Below are 13,412 nucleotides of genomic sequence, written 5' to 3' on the forward strand. Positions count from 1 at the left end.
GTCAAGAGCAAGATTTAAGGGGGAGGGAGAGTATGAGAGGGCAGAGGACAGGTTATTCATAATATGGCTTTATATCTCTTTAGAATAGTTCTCGGTGAGTACAAAATAAATAAATCGACTTCGTTGTACTCATTTCCTGTTTGATCTTTATACCTTTATTCTGTCCTTTTCATCTGTCTTCTCATGTTTTCTCTCTGTCTCCCTTTCTGTCTCTCTCCCTTCCTCTCTCCTCTCACTTCCTTTCTTCCTTCCCTCTTTTCCTCCCTCTTTCTCTTCTCTCTCCACACAACTTTCCTCCATTTGCAGACACCATTCTGGTCATGATTGTGGAGGCCAGAGGGTCAGGATAGCATTCAGATACAGCGCTACTATTGGGAAAATATTCTGGAACGTTCCCCTCAATATAAAAAACATGAATAGAAGCATTACTGGCGAGCTTTCCTCCATCAGTTTTTTAAACTCAATCTCCTTGTTTTTGTTAAGTGGAAAGAATTCCGAAGACAATCATCTTCCTATACCTGTTTTTATATACCACCCGATTTGTTTGGAACACCAAGTTGTCCAAATTATAAAGTAAGGTAGGAGGGAGTTATTTACAGAAACACACAAAAAGGTTTCAAATTTAGTTCTTCTGAACTTTTTCACTTATCTTACCCATAATTATGAATAATGAACATTAATGCATTCTATTATTAGTATGGAAATGATAATTAAAAGAGTATTTTTTCCAATATACATTTTCATATTTTTGACTTTTTAAACCTTTTTTGGAAACTGTTAATTTGCTATGCTATATTCTTACACTTATACTGCTCCCTAAAGTTAAAAATGTAAAAAAAAACCCAGCAAACATAGCTAAAAATAATGGGTCTCATGGAAACACATAAAAGTGGAGTCTTTTAAAATCGTTTTTAAAAAATGTGAGATGCAGAATATAAGTCTTGTTTGGGTTAACTTGACTACGATAGGTTAGAGGCAATGTTGGCTCTCTTCCAAGCTGTCCACCCCTAGCCTTTGAGCCCTTTGGGTATCCAGTAGGTCAGACTCCTAATGAGTAATGCAGTGGTACTCAAGCTGTTGCAGATAGGATGGGAATAGCAAAAACCACGCCTCTCTAATTACATGTATCAGCCCTCTTGCATTGGGATGCCTTCTAACATTTTAGGATGGGGGGAGCCAGCTGAATAATCACATGGAAAATACAAATCTGTAGGAGCTGCCAAAGTTACCCCAGGTTCTAGCTGCCAGAAAGTCTTTGCACTGTTCTGATGTCAGTATTGACAGCCTGCCTACCTCCTGTGGATGTCAAAGCCAAGGTCAAGACCAGGAAAGTGCACAAGCTGTCAACCTAGCATAAGAAAATGGGTAAGCACATCCTGAGCAGGATAGCGAAGTCTCCATAATTGGCAGAAATTTTGGGTGGAAGCTATAGGTCATGACATTAGTGGAAATCTATGAGATCACTCCCTCCTTAATGCTCCCACAGGAGAGAGAAAAAAAAAAATCAGTACTTGATGAAAGGTCAGCATTTTATGGACTGACTTCCTCTCAACTATACCTTTCAAAAGTCTTTCTTTTTTTGGACTTATAACCTTTCTATTTTTAAAATCAGCTCTTTATTGGAATTTACTTAAAGAACAATGAACTTATGTACAAGTTAAGAATTAGGCAATCACATGGTCTTCAGCAGTTGTAAATGATGGGGTTGTTTTATAATAAACTAATGGAAAAAGAAGTTAAAAACTGATCCTATCACAACTCCTTACAAAAGATTGTGTGAATGAAAAGCATAGCATTATACCATGTGAAATGGTATACTAATATACTAGGTGAAATACTTACTAGTAACACTCTGAAATGGTTAAAATGGGTAACTATAGAGTCACAATTTATAGTAAGGTACTAGAATTCTCAGTGGGCTAAATTAAGTATACAGATATTATACATTTTACCTGATAATAATACTGATGATCATTAAATTCTTCTGTTCTCCCAGACCTGAGGCTAAGCACTATTAAATACATTACATGATTAATTCACAAAAGAAGTCTCTCAACTAGGTTTTTATAAATGGTTGCTTAGAGAAGACAGTCATCTAGGAAGTGGTGAGTTAAGGCCTCAAAATAAGACTTGTCTGACTGGAAAGTTTTACTCTTAACACTGACGTTTTGAGAACACGGCAAAAACTTATTCAGTTGCTAAGTTGTGTCTGACTCTTTGTGACTCCATGGTCACATGCTTCTATGTCCTTCTCTGTCCTCCACTATCTCTTGAAGTTTGCTCAAATTCATGTCCATTGAGTCAGTGATGCTATCTAACCATCTCATCTTCTGCCATCCCCTTCTCTTCCTGTCCTCAATCTTTCCCAGCATCAGGGTCTTTTCCAATGAGTCAGCTCTTTACATCAGATGGCCAAAGTATTGCAGCTTCAGCTTCAGCATCAGTCCTTCCAACGAATATTAAAGGTTGATTTTCTTTAGGATTGACTGGTTTAATCTCCTTGAAGTCCAGGGGACTCTCAAGATCTTTTCAAACACCACAGTTTGAAAGCAATTCTTTGGCTCTCAGCCTTCTTTATGGTCCAACTCTCACATACATATATGACAACTGGAAAAGCCATAGCTTTGACTATATGGGTCTTTGTTGACAAAGTGATATCTCTACTGCCTAACATGCTTGTTTGTCTAAGTTTGTCATAGCCTTTCTATCAAGGAGCAAGTGTCTTTTAATTTCTTGGCTGTAGTCACTGTCTGTGGTGATTTTGGAGCCCAAGAAAATAAAATCTGCCACTGCTTCCATTTTTCCCCCTTTATTTGCCATGAAATGATGGGGCTGGATGCCACGATCTTAGTTTTTTAATGTTGAGTTTTAAGCCAGACTTCCCTGGTGGCTCAGACAGTAAAGAGTCTGCCTTAAATGTGGGAGACTCAGGTTCGATTCCTGGGTCATGAAGATCCCCTGGAGAAGGAAATGGCAACCCATTCTAGTATTCTTGCCTGGGAAATCCTATGGACAGAGAAGCCTGGTGGGCTACAGTCCGTGGGATTGCAGAAAGTTGGACACGACTGAGTGACTAACACACACAAGTTTTAAGCCAGACAATAAGCTGAGAAAGGCTAATTGGTAAGGATTGCTTTGGTTTCTAATTTGTATTATAATTTAACCTTGTCTAAGGCTCCTTCCCCGGAGAAGGCAATGACAAGCCACTCCAGTACTCTTGCCTAGAAAATCCCATGGATGGAGCAGCCTGGTAGGCTGCAGTCCGTGGGGTCGCTGAGGGTCGGACACGACTGAGCAACTTCACTTTCACACATTGGAGAAGGAAATGGCAACCCACTCCAGTGTTCTTGCCTGGAGAATCCCAGAGATGGGGGAGCCTGGTGGGCTTCCGTCTATGGGGTCACACAGAGTCGGACACGACTGAAGTGACTTAGCAGTGGCAGCAGCAAGCCTCCTTCCCATAAATTCCTGAGTTACTTAAGAAATGCTTGATACAAACTGAAATATATGAGGGAGAAGATATTTTCTTTGTTACTTCAAAAATAAATATTCAATCAAAATAGCAAATGGATTATAGCATATATCTTCTTCACAAGATGAAAAAGCAGACTCATTTTCAAATAGAATAATAAAATATACTTCTGTTGAATCAGAACTGGAAAATATGTTAGTAAGGTCAGATTTACCTGATTACTGATTATGGATGAAGCAATTCTAAAACTACTTTAAATATGTTATAGAGTGAGTGAACGTGTTAATATGGTTGGAAGTCACACCACACATGAAATTGAGAAAGACAAAGGAAAAAAACACTCTAAGATGGGAATGAATTGGAATTGTACATTCCTGTGCAAACTCCTGATTTCTAAAATATGAATCTGTGCACATATATGAATGCATGTGAGTATATGTATATATGACCATGTATGTGTGTGTGTGTTTTCATAGCCTTGACTGTTGAAAGGACCAAGAAATAAGCATAGCACAATAAAAAGAACCATACAGTGACAAGACATTGTGTCTCTATTATTATTATTCATTTAACCCTGGGTTCCTTATAAAAATGACTGCAGGGTTGGAGCAATTGAGAAGGAAGTTGATCCTGCAGCATTAGCTATACAGAACAGTAAGAAGAGATCGAAACAATTATGTAGGTCTGTCACAAGAATATGGGTGCTTGAATGGGCTCCCACTAGAAGATCTGGGTTACTTTGAGCATCAAAATAATTGTGAACAAGAATAAATTATAAATTTAAAAGAGATAAATAGATAAATAAGTGGGAGGATGAATAAGATCTTTTCTTACAGTAAAATGCCAAAATAATGGTTTACTAGTAAGGCTCAATATGTGCTACCCTTCAGAGAATCTACTAATTATATAGAAAGTGTAGTAACCACAGGCTGGAGAAATTAGATGACTCTTTGCCTTGACCCATTGATCAAAATTGTCATCAAAATGAGGGATGGATACACATCAATGTGCCTTCAGATGTGACTCCCTGAACAAGACACAATCTTTCTTTCCAGTCATTTATGCATAATCTGAATCTAATTATGAGCGATACATTATGCAAATCCCCAAATGAGGAACAGTGCTGAAGAAAAGAGGGAGAGAGAGTTCTTCAGAATGCTGAGATGAAAAGGAAAGAGTGTGAAAATGTTTCAGAGCAAGAAGACTAACTCATCAAAACTAAATGAAGAGCTTACTCTAGACGGTTTTATATAGGAGGACAAGCAATTTTATGAAGAACATTTTGTATCAATTAACAAAATTGGAACATTTAGGGTAGGTTAGATAAAAGTATTCTATCAATGTTAAATTTACTGGAATTGGTGACTGTGAGAAAATATTCATATTTTTGCCCATATCTTTGGACACTGTCAGCATTATGCTTAGAAAGGTAGGATGCTTTGCTATTTGGGAATAAATAATACTGGAGAATAACAGTAAATAAATTGGGTACTCAATTTTTTGGTATGGTTTAATTTGTATTTTCTATTTTAAAATGAAACTAAAAATTTCAAACTATTTTGTATTTAACAAATTAGTCATTACCAATGAGCTTAATATTTGAATGATGAATGAAACAAATATTTATTGGTCTTCATTTATTGAGGAATAATTTTTCTGACAAAGTTTTATGGCATCACAAATTTACAGTCCTTTCCTCTCATTTGACTTTCATGCCTAAGTTACCCCTCAAAAATCATATTTTTGTGCACAAAAAGATTCATCAGCGTTCCCTCAGATATGCTAATTCCTTGATGGTCAAAATGTTCTCTCCTGTGACACCTACTGTTCTCTCATACAACTTTGTCCAAAATTTACGTGATTCAAACACACATGCTCTTCATTCCTTTTGTTTATTTACTCTAAGAAATTAGTGGGTTTTTTCCTTGTGTGTCTTTTCAAACTCCATCATACCTTTACTGGTTAATAGTTTGGCACTGAGTCTCAGCAGTTGTCCAGCATTTTATTAATAGTTTCATAAAATCTTGATGTTGCCAGTTTTGTCATCAGTTTGCTCTGTACTGTACTGGACTCTTGCAAGAATTCAACATTTCACAAAACACTGACCATAAAAACACAAGGAGGGAGGGAAATTTGAATTCAGACTAAATTGATGAGTGCTCAGTTCACTAATGAATTATATTGTCTTGCGATTATTTTGCTTCTTCATTTACCTTGTAACCATGGAAACATGGAAAATGAATATTGGAAAATTAGAACCACTTGTATATGTTTCCTGGCATACACTTCTACTCCAAGCTATTCTCCTAAAGATTTTGAACCTTGTCCAGAATGTCTTGCTCCAACAATTAGAGCATAGCTCTTGTAAGACTCTACCACACTGAACTGAAACTGGATGAAGACCAATCCTACCTAATTTGCATAGGGACCTTGAGCTGAAAGGGCTTCAGTAGGCTAGGGAAACCCTGGTTTTGTTCCAGTCTCATGCAAGAGGATAGAATAAAGCACTCTCGAAAACAAAGAAAAAATTAACATCAAATTGCCAGCTTAATTATCAGTATATTTCATCTACAAAAGAAAAACCTGTGGGCACACAGATATTCGTTGTTAAGATCCATTCATTGATTCAGTCAGAGAACATTTAGTAAAGATCTTCCATGTATGCAGCACGGCTGTATTCTACAAGTCAGAGGTGATAAAGAGGGAGTGAGTGAAATGAAAAGAGAGTGAGGAAGAAAATATTGTTTACCTGATGATCTACCTTCATAACACTAAGGAACTCTTATACTCCTGAATAGTAATTTACAGTGGAAAAAATTTATTCTGAAAATAAGTTTGAAATTAATGCTTTCTAATATCACAACAAGTTGAATTGTTTTAGCATGCCTGAAATCTGAAATCAGTTTTTATTTAACTGATTAGCAGTTAAGGGGGCTTCCTTGGTGGCTCAGCAGTAAAGAATCTGCCTGCAATGCAGGAGACGTGGGTTTGATCCCTGGGTCATGAAGATTCCCTGGAGGAGGGCATGGCAACCCACTCCAGTATTCTTGCCTGAAGAAGCCCATGAACAGAGGAGCCTTGCAGGCTACAGTCCACAAGGTCGCACAGAGTAGGGCACAGCTGAAGCGACTAAGCAGCAACAGCAGCAGTTAAGAAGACTATATTGTTCTCTGGAAGAGGAAAACACTGACCTAACACACTGGTGTGAGCTGAGGATAAACATTTAATAAATAAATTAATTGCATGGACCCAAGATGAGCTGAAGATGCATGTGGTTATGAAATCATACTTCCATTTGTAGGCCTCTATTCTACAAATGTGGCATAAGGAAACATTTATACAAAACTTCACATGCAGTTTAATGTATTACATTATTTTAGCTGCTAGGATATAATAGTCCAAAAATCAACTCCCACAGGTCATGTGAAGAATTTAGTGGTTTCAAAACAAGCAAAATACAGAGAGTACTACAGCCACTAGAAAATGTTTGATTCTAAGTTCCGAGGCTTATTTATCACAACAAAAACTTAGTTGATTTTAACTATTCTTATAAACTTCAGATCTTTGTAGAATCTGCAAGTTGAAAACTATGCCTATAATGCTAGGGCTTCTTTTCAATTTTCAATGGATTGTTTCTCAATGTTTGTTATAGTATTTATAGTTGGATTATGTAACAGGATCATGCTTCCTCAATTATTTTGTTAAAAAGTACCTAAATAATTTAATGAGATTATCAACTGGACACTTTGCAAATGTACTTAACATTATTCTAATCAGTCATTTGTTAACTGTATGTGCACAGCATTATCATAGGGCTAGAGGATTACTGACAGGAAAAGAATACATTGGTCTCTGTATTGGAAGGTCACAGTCTAAGGTGGAGACTAAGTCAAATATGAGGAAGTTTATTGATTGTGACCAAAGCAGAGTGTTCCTTGCAGAAATCAATAGGGAAAAGAAAAAGAAAAGAAAATAATACAATTATATCCACAAAAAATTACTTGCAAAATAACCAAATATTTAATATAAATATAAAATACCGAGATTCCTTGAGCTTGATTTGTCTCTTTACTAGATAAAGGTGGGAGTCATCTCCACCAGTCCAGGTATATGCTGTATGACCTTAGTGCTAGCTTGGAGATCTCCCTCACGGAAGAGGTGGAGGGCAATGCCAGACAGAATCAGGTAGTTATTAGCACAGTGTGTCAAGTGTTCCTCCTCTTCCTTCTTGTGTCTTCCTCTCTTTTTACAATCAAGAACTTAGGATGAATTAGAACCTCTGAAGGAAATTACTGCAATGAGTCTCCCACCAGCAAACTCCCTGGCAAATGTCCCTGACTCTGGACGAGAGGCCCTTTGTAAGAGATCTCTCCCTCTTTCCTGGTGGCCAGAGAGCTTGCTCTCTGCACTCTGGAATTTATATTTGAGCTGAAGCTTGACTTGGCTCTCTGCTGAACTCAAAAAGCTGAACAATCGCAAAGAGTCAGACACGACTGAGCGATTGAACTGAACTGAACATATATTGAGGACTTAAAAAGTGCAGATCCAGTGCTAATTGTTCCAAAAACATAGCCCTACAAAACGAATGAGCCCTCCCCACCTTCAACTCATGACTGAAAAATACCCTAAGACTAGTCAACTACCATTTAGAAAAAATCTCAGATAACTAGTATCTGACTCATTTATGGGATTCATTACTGATTGATCACAGTATTATTTAATAATACATTTCTTAAACTTTAACAAAATAAATTTGATTTCTCTAACACCCACCGCCATCAGCTGATGATAGAGATTTAGCCAGAACCAAAATATTTTGCTCTGTAAGACTCACTATGTCTCATCTGAAAGAGAAATCTTCACATGATTGAAAAGCACTCAGTTTGGAATTCAATTGCAGATTCAATTCAACTTATGTTTCCAATGCCAGCACCCTCTTATACTAACATGTGATAGCAATCAAGTCATAAACTTATATGTAAAATGATTGATAAAATGAGACTGTTATCTATTTTTCAGGATGACAGTACATATAAAAAGTTTCTTGAAGTTTTATATACATATTAATTGAGCCTCCCTGGGTGGCTTTCGATCTTATGATGGATTTAGAAAAGGCAAAGGAACCAGAGATCAAATTGCCAACATCCATTGGATCATTGAAAAAGCAAGACAGTTCCAGAAAAACATCTACTTCTGCTTTATTGACTATGCCAAAGTCTTTGACTGTGTGGATCACAACAAACTGTGGAAAATTCTTCAAGAGATGGAAATACCAGACCACATGACCTGCCTCGTGAGAAATCTGTATGCAGGTCAAGAAGCAACAGTTAGAACTGTACATGGAACAACAGACTGGTTCCAAATAGGAAAAGGAGTACGTCAAGGCTGTATATTGTCACCCTGCTCATTTAACTGATATGCAGAGTACATCCAGAGAAGGCAATGTCAAGCCACTCCAGTACTCTTGCCTAGAAAATCCCATGGATGGAGAAGCCTGGTAGGCTGCAGTCCGTGGGGTCGCTATGGGTTGGACACGACTGAGTGACTTCACTTTCACTTTTCACTTTCACACATTGGAGAAGGAAATGGCAACCCACTCCAGTGTTCTTGCCTGGAGAATCCCAGGGACGGCGGAGCCTGGTTGGGCTGCCGTCTATGGGGTCGCACAGAGTCAGACATGACTGAAGTGACTTAGCAGCAGCAGCAGCAGCAGTAGCAGCAGCAGCAGAGTACATCATGAGACATGTTGGACTGGATGAAGCACAAGTTGGAATCAAGACTGCTGAGAGAAATATCAATAACCTCAGATATGCAGATGACATCACCCTTATGGCAGAAAGTGAACAAGAACTAAAGAGCATCCTGATGAAAGTGAAAGAGGGGAGTGGAAAAGTTGGCTTAAAACTCAACATTCAGAAAACTAAGATCATGGCGTCTGGTCCCATTACTTCATGGCAAATAGATGGGGAAACAGTGACAGACTTTATTCTGGGGAACTCCAAAATCACTGTAGATGGTGAATGCAGCCATGAACTTAGAAGACACTTGCTCCTTGGAAGAAAAGCTATGACCAACTTAGACAGCATATTAAAAAGCTGAGACATTACTTTGCCGACAAAGGTCTGTCTAGTGAAAGCTATGGTTTTTCCAGTAGTTATGTATGGATGTGAGAGTTGGACTATAAAGAAAGTTGAGCACCAAAGAACCGATGCTTTTGAACTGCGGTGTTGGAGAAGACTTTTGAGAGTCCCTTGGACAGCAAAGAGGTCCAGCCAGTCCATCCTAAAGGAAATCAGTCCTGAATATTCATTAGAATGACTGTTGCTGAAGCTGAAACTCCAATACTTCAGCCACCTGATGTGAAGAGCTGACTCATTTGTAAAAATCCTGATGCTGGGAACGATAGAACGCAGGAGGAGAAGGGGATGACAAGATGAGATGGTTGGATGGCATCACTGACTCAATGGACATGAGTTTGCGTAAACTCAGGGAGTTGATGATGGACAGAGAGGCCTGGCATGCTGCAGTCTATGGGATTGCAAAGAGTTGAATAGGACTGAGTGACTGAACTGAACTGAAATGGTGACTCATAGGGTAAAGAATCTGTCTGCAATCCAGGAGACCTGGGTTCCTGCGATGCGGGAGACCTGGGTTCAATCCCTGGGTTGGGAAGATCCCCTGGTGGAGGGCATGACAACCCACTCCAGTATTCTTGCCTAGAGAATCCTCTTGGAGAGAAGAGCCTGAGAGACTACAGCCAATGGGGTCACAAAGAGTCAGACATGACGAGCATCTTTCACACACATACATATTAATTAGATTTTGGTTTATGCTATAGTAATATACATATTTTTCTTAGAATCAAAAACTCTTTCTCATCTTGATATATTTCTGTAGCACTCAGCACTATGCCTTATCCTAAATAGGAATTCAGTTAACATGTTGACATTTGTATTGTTCAGATTCAACCTTTCAATATGTAAATTACACATTATCTAGTAAAAACTTTTAAACATAAGCTGCTAGCATTTTCTGCAAAACATCTTGTGATCAGATTATTTTATATCAGTGTTTCTGAATTATGTTGAAATTCCTATGAAATGATAACTGTTAAAACTAACATATATATATATATATATATATATATATATATATCCTCATAATAGTTGTAGACATAGTTCTTACTTTTAAAAGATTATCAGGAAAGAAAACACATTATTGAGATGTTATGTGTTTTATCCAAAGACTGGAGTGTGTTAGTGAACCCCTGAGAACTGAGCGAGTCTCTAGATCATTAAGAGGACATAGTTTCCTGGTCCTTCCCTCAGATTGGGTAACAGGGCCCTTTTGCTCTGGATGCCAATCCTGAGAGGACCCCATGTATTACAAATATTGACACACATAACACACCTAAGAAAAGTTTTGGAAAGTTTTAAAACTACTTGGATCAAGATAAAAATCCCCCCAAAATGAACATTCAAACAACTGAGTCACTTAGGCCAGAAGCGATATGAATGTGCCTGTGCGTGTGTGTGCGTGTGTGTGTGTGCGTGTGCGTGTGTGTGTGTGGAAGGTGGTAAGATGAGAAAACCATGGCTTTTATCTGAGGGGAATTTAAAAATGTGCCTGTTTTTGTTCAAGTTTTACTGTCCCAGGTCTTTGAAGGTGGGTGACATAGCTCTTAGAACTGCTCAGAAATTTGGAGTTAGAAAAGTGATATGTTGAGGAGCTACTCTTTCTGCACTCTCTGGGGACTTTGACTTGGTCAGGCAGGTTCTGTCACCACCAAGGCCCTGCCTCCAACCTGACATGTCACATCAGGTCTCTTCTACCACTCAGAGACTATAGGATGGAGGAACCAAGGGAAAATAGTCCAGGCCATGAGGATAGTTTGATTTATAACTTGTATGCTTTTAGAAATGTGTCTGTGGGCCTCTTGATCTGAATTCTACAAATGTTGGGAGAGGGTCCTTTCCACATTCTTTCATTTACTCTCCTGCTCTCAAACCAGAAAAGCCTGATACAAAAGTCTTATTCATCTCAAAGCCAACAACAGTTGGGAGAAGAGTAATCTATCCTAAAGCTTCCCCAAATGCAACTGCTGAATAAGCTAACGATAGTGCCACTAAATAAAACTAGATCTGACAAATGCATGTTCATTACAAACGTACAAACAAACTTGAAGCTTCCTGGAAACTAATTTAACTCTTTCACGTTTTCAGATAAGAAATTTGAAGTCAAAGGACTGAGTGAGTTTCCCCTGTTCATTTTTTTTAATCTAATATCCATATAGTGTGCCAAGTAGTAAGTGAAAAATAAGAGGCTACAAAGTGACTTGGGGATTCTAATTCAGTTACAATGGTCATTTGAAAAGATGAGGCCATTTAAAAGGACATATGGATAAAGGAAAGAAGTGAGTCACATGAATGCACAGAGGAAGAATACTGAACATGGAGAGACTAGGAAGATGGGTATACATTTGTTGGTATGAGATAGTGAGTAAAGTGGTTAAAAATGGGGTCAGAGAAGCAGCCTGGGTCATATCAGTTAGGGCTCTGTGCACACTGCAAGGATTTTGGTTTTCACACTGAGTGAGATGGTGAGAAGGAAAGACTTGAGACCAGGAGAAGGACATGCTGTGACTTATGAGGACAAAGGATCATGGTGGTTGATATGTGGCAGAGTTTGGAGGAGGTAAGAGGGAAGCTGAGAGACCAATTAGAACCCAGCACATTAAGGGCAGTTTGGTCACCCAATGTTCTTTCTGCCCACTCTACCTCCTTTTGTGTGAACAGCCGTTCTTGGAAATTCACAACTCTTTGCTATCTTTAAATTTGTTTAATATCTCTAATATTTCCTTTCAAAGGCAGGATGAGACATTGTTTCTTTTGCCCCTTCTTTCCTTATCTTTATTCCTAGTTGATAAAGCAAATTTGTTAAGATGGTATATAGATACAGTGTTTTCTGATGCTATTATTATTGTCATTCTATAAATTAAAGCCAAATTAACACATTAAGTTAACAAATATCAGTGATGGGTTTTTTAATTCTGCAGAGTCTTTGATAGTACACTTCTCCCATTTAAATTGAGCCTGCTATATATGTATACTTATGCTAAATATATGCATTTATATTTAATTATATTTTATGTACCGCTGTATATTCACATATAAGGTTCCCCGGTGACTCAGCAGTAAAAAATATGTCTGCAATACAGGAGATGAGTGTTTGATACTTGGGTTGGGAAGTTACCCAGGAGGAAGGCATGGCAACCTACTCCAGTATTCTTGCATGGGAAATCACATGGACAGAGGAGCCTGGCAGGCTACATTGTATCGGATAGCAAAGAGTCAGACACGACTGAAGCAACTGAGCTTACAATATAAAGCATTATAAAGATATATGTCACAAAAAACTATAAAAGTTGAATATAAAAAGAATTGGTAAAATTATACTCCTGAACTCTGAAAGATCATTCTGTACATCCCTGGAGGGTGCTCTCCACTTTGAACACTCACTGAAGTTCTAGAGGCTTAATTACATGAAAGTCACTGCCTTAGAAACTGGAGGGCCTACTGACAACTCTTCTTGGAACCACAAAGTCTATGCATGAATTTTGAGATTTTGAGGCATCTCAAGGACAGAGATGAATAGAAAAGGGGTATGGAAAAAGTCTGAGAAAGTGAAATTGGTTGAGAAAAGGGATAAAGACAGAAGAGAAAGAATGCAGAGGCTCATCCACGGGAGTTGAAAAGTGACTTGAAGAGAAAAGTACAGAAGTATTCTGCTCTAACTTCCATGTTCTATTTTTCTGACTAGCTAATGATGACGTTGGGTTTCCCTGATGGCTCAGATGGTAAAGACTCTGCCTGCAATGCAGGAGACACAGCTTTGATCCCTGGGTCAGGAAGATCCCCTACAGGAGGTAATGGCATCCCAC

At 38.3% G+C, this 13,412-nt stretch overlaps 1 pseudogene; it reads left to right on the forward strand.

Moving 5' to 3' along the window:
• LOC129553089 (cytochrome c oxidase assembly protein COX11, mitochondrial pseudogene) overlaps window positions 1-13,412 on the forward strand; it is a 114,826-nt pseudogene that overhangs the window by 13,122 nt on the left and 88,292 nt on the right.

Source organism: Moschus berezovskii, chromosome 18, assembly GCF_049115385.1.
Source record: "Moschus berezovskii isolate FMDL1 chromosome 18, NW_MosBer_1.0, whole genome shotgun sequence".
NCBI lineage: Eukaryota > Metazoa > Chordata > Mammalia > Artiodactyla > Moschidae > Moschus > Moschus berezovskii.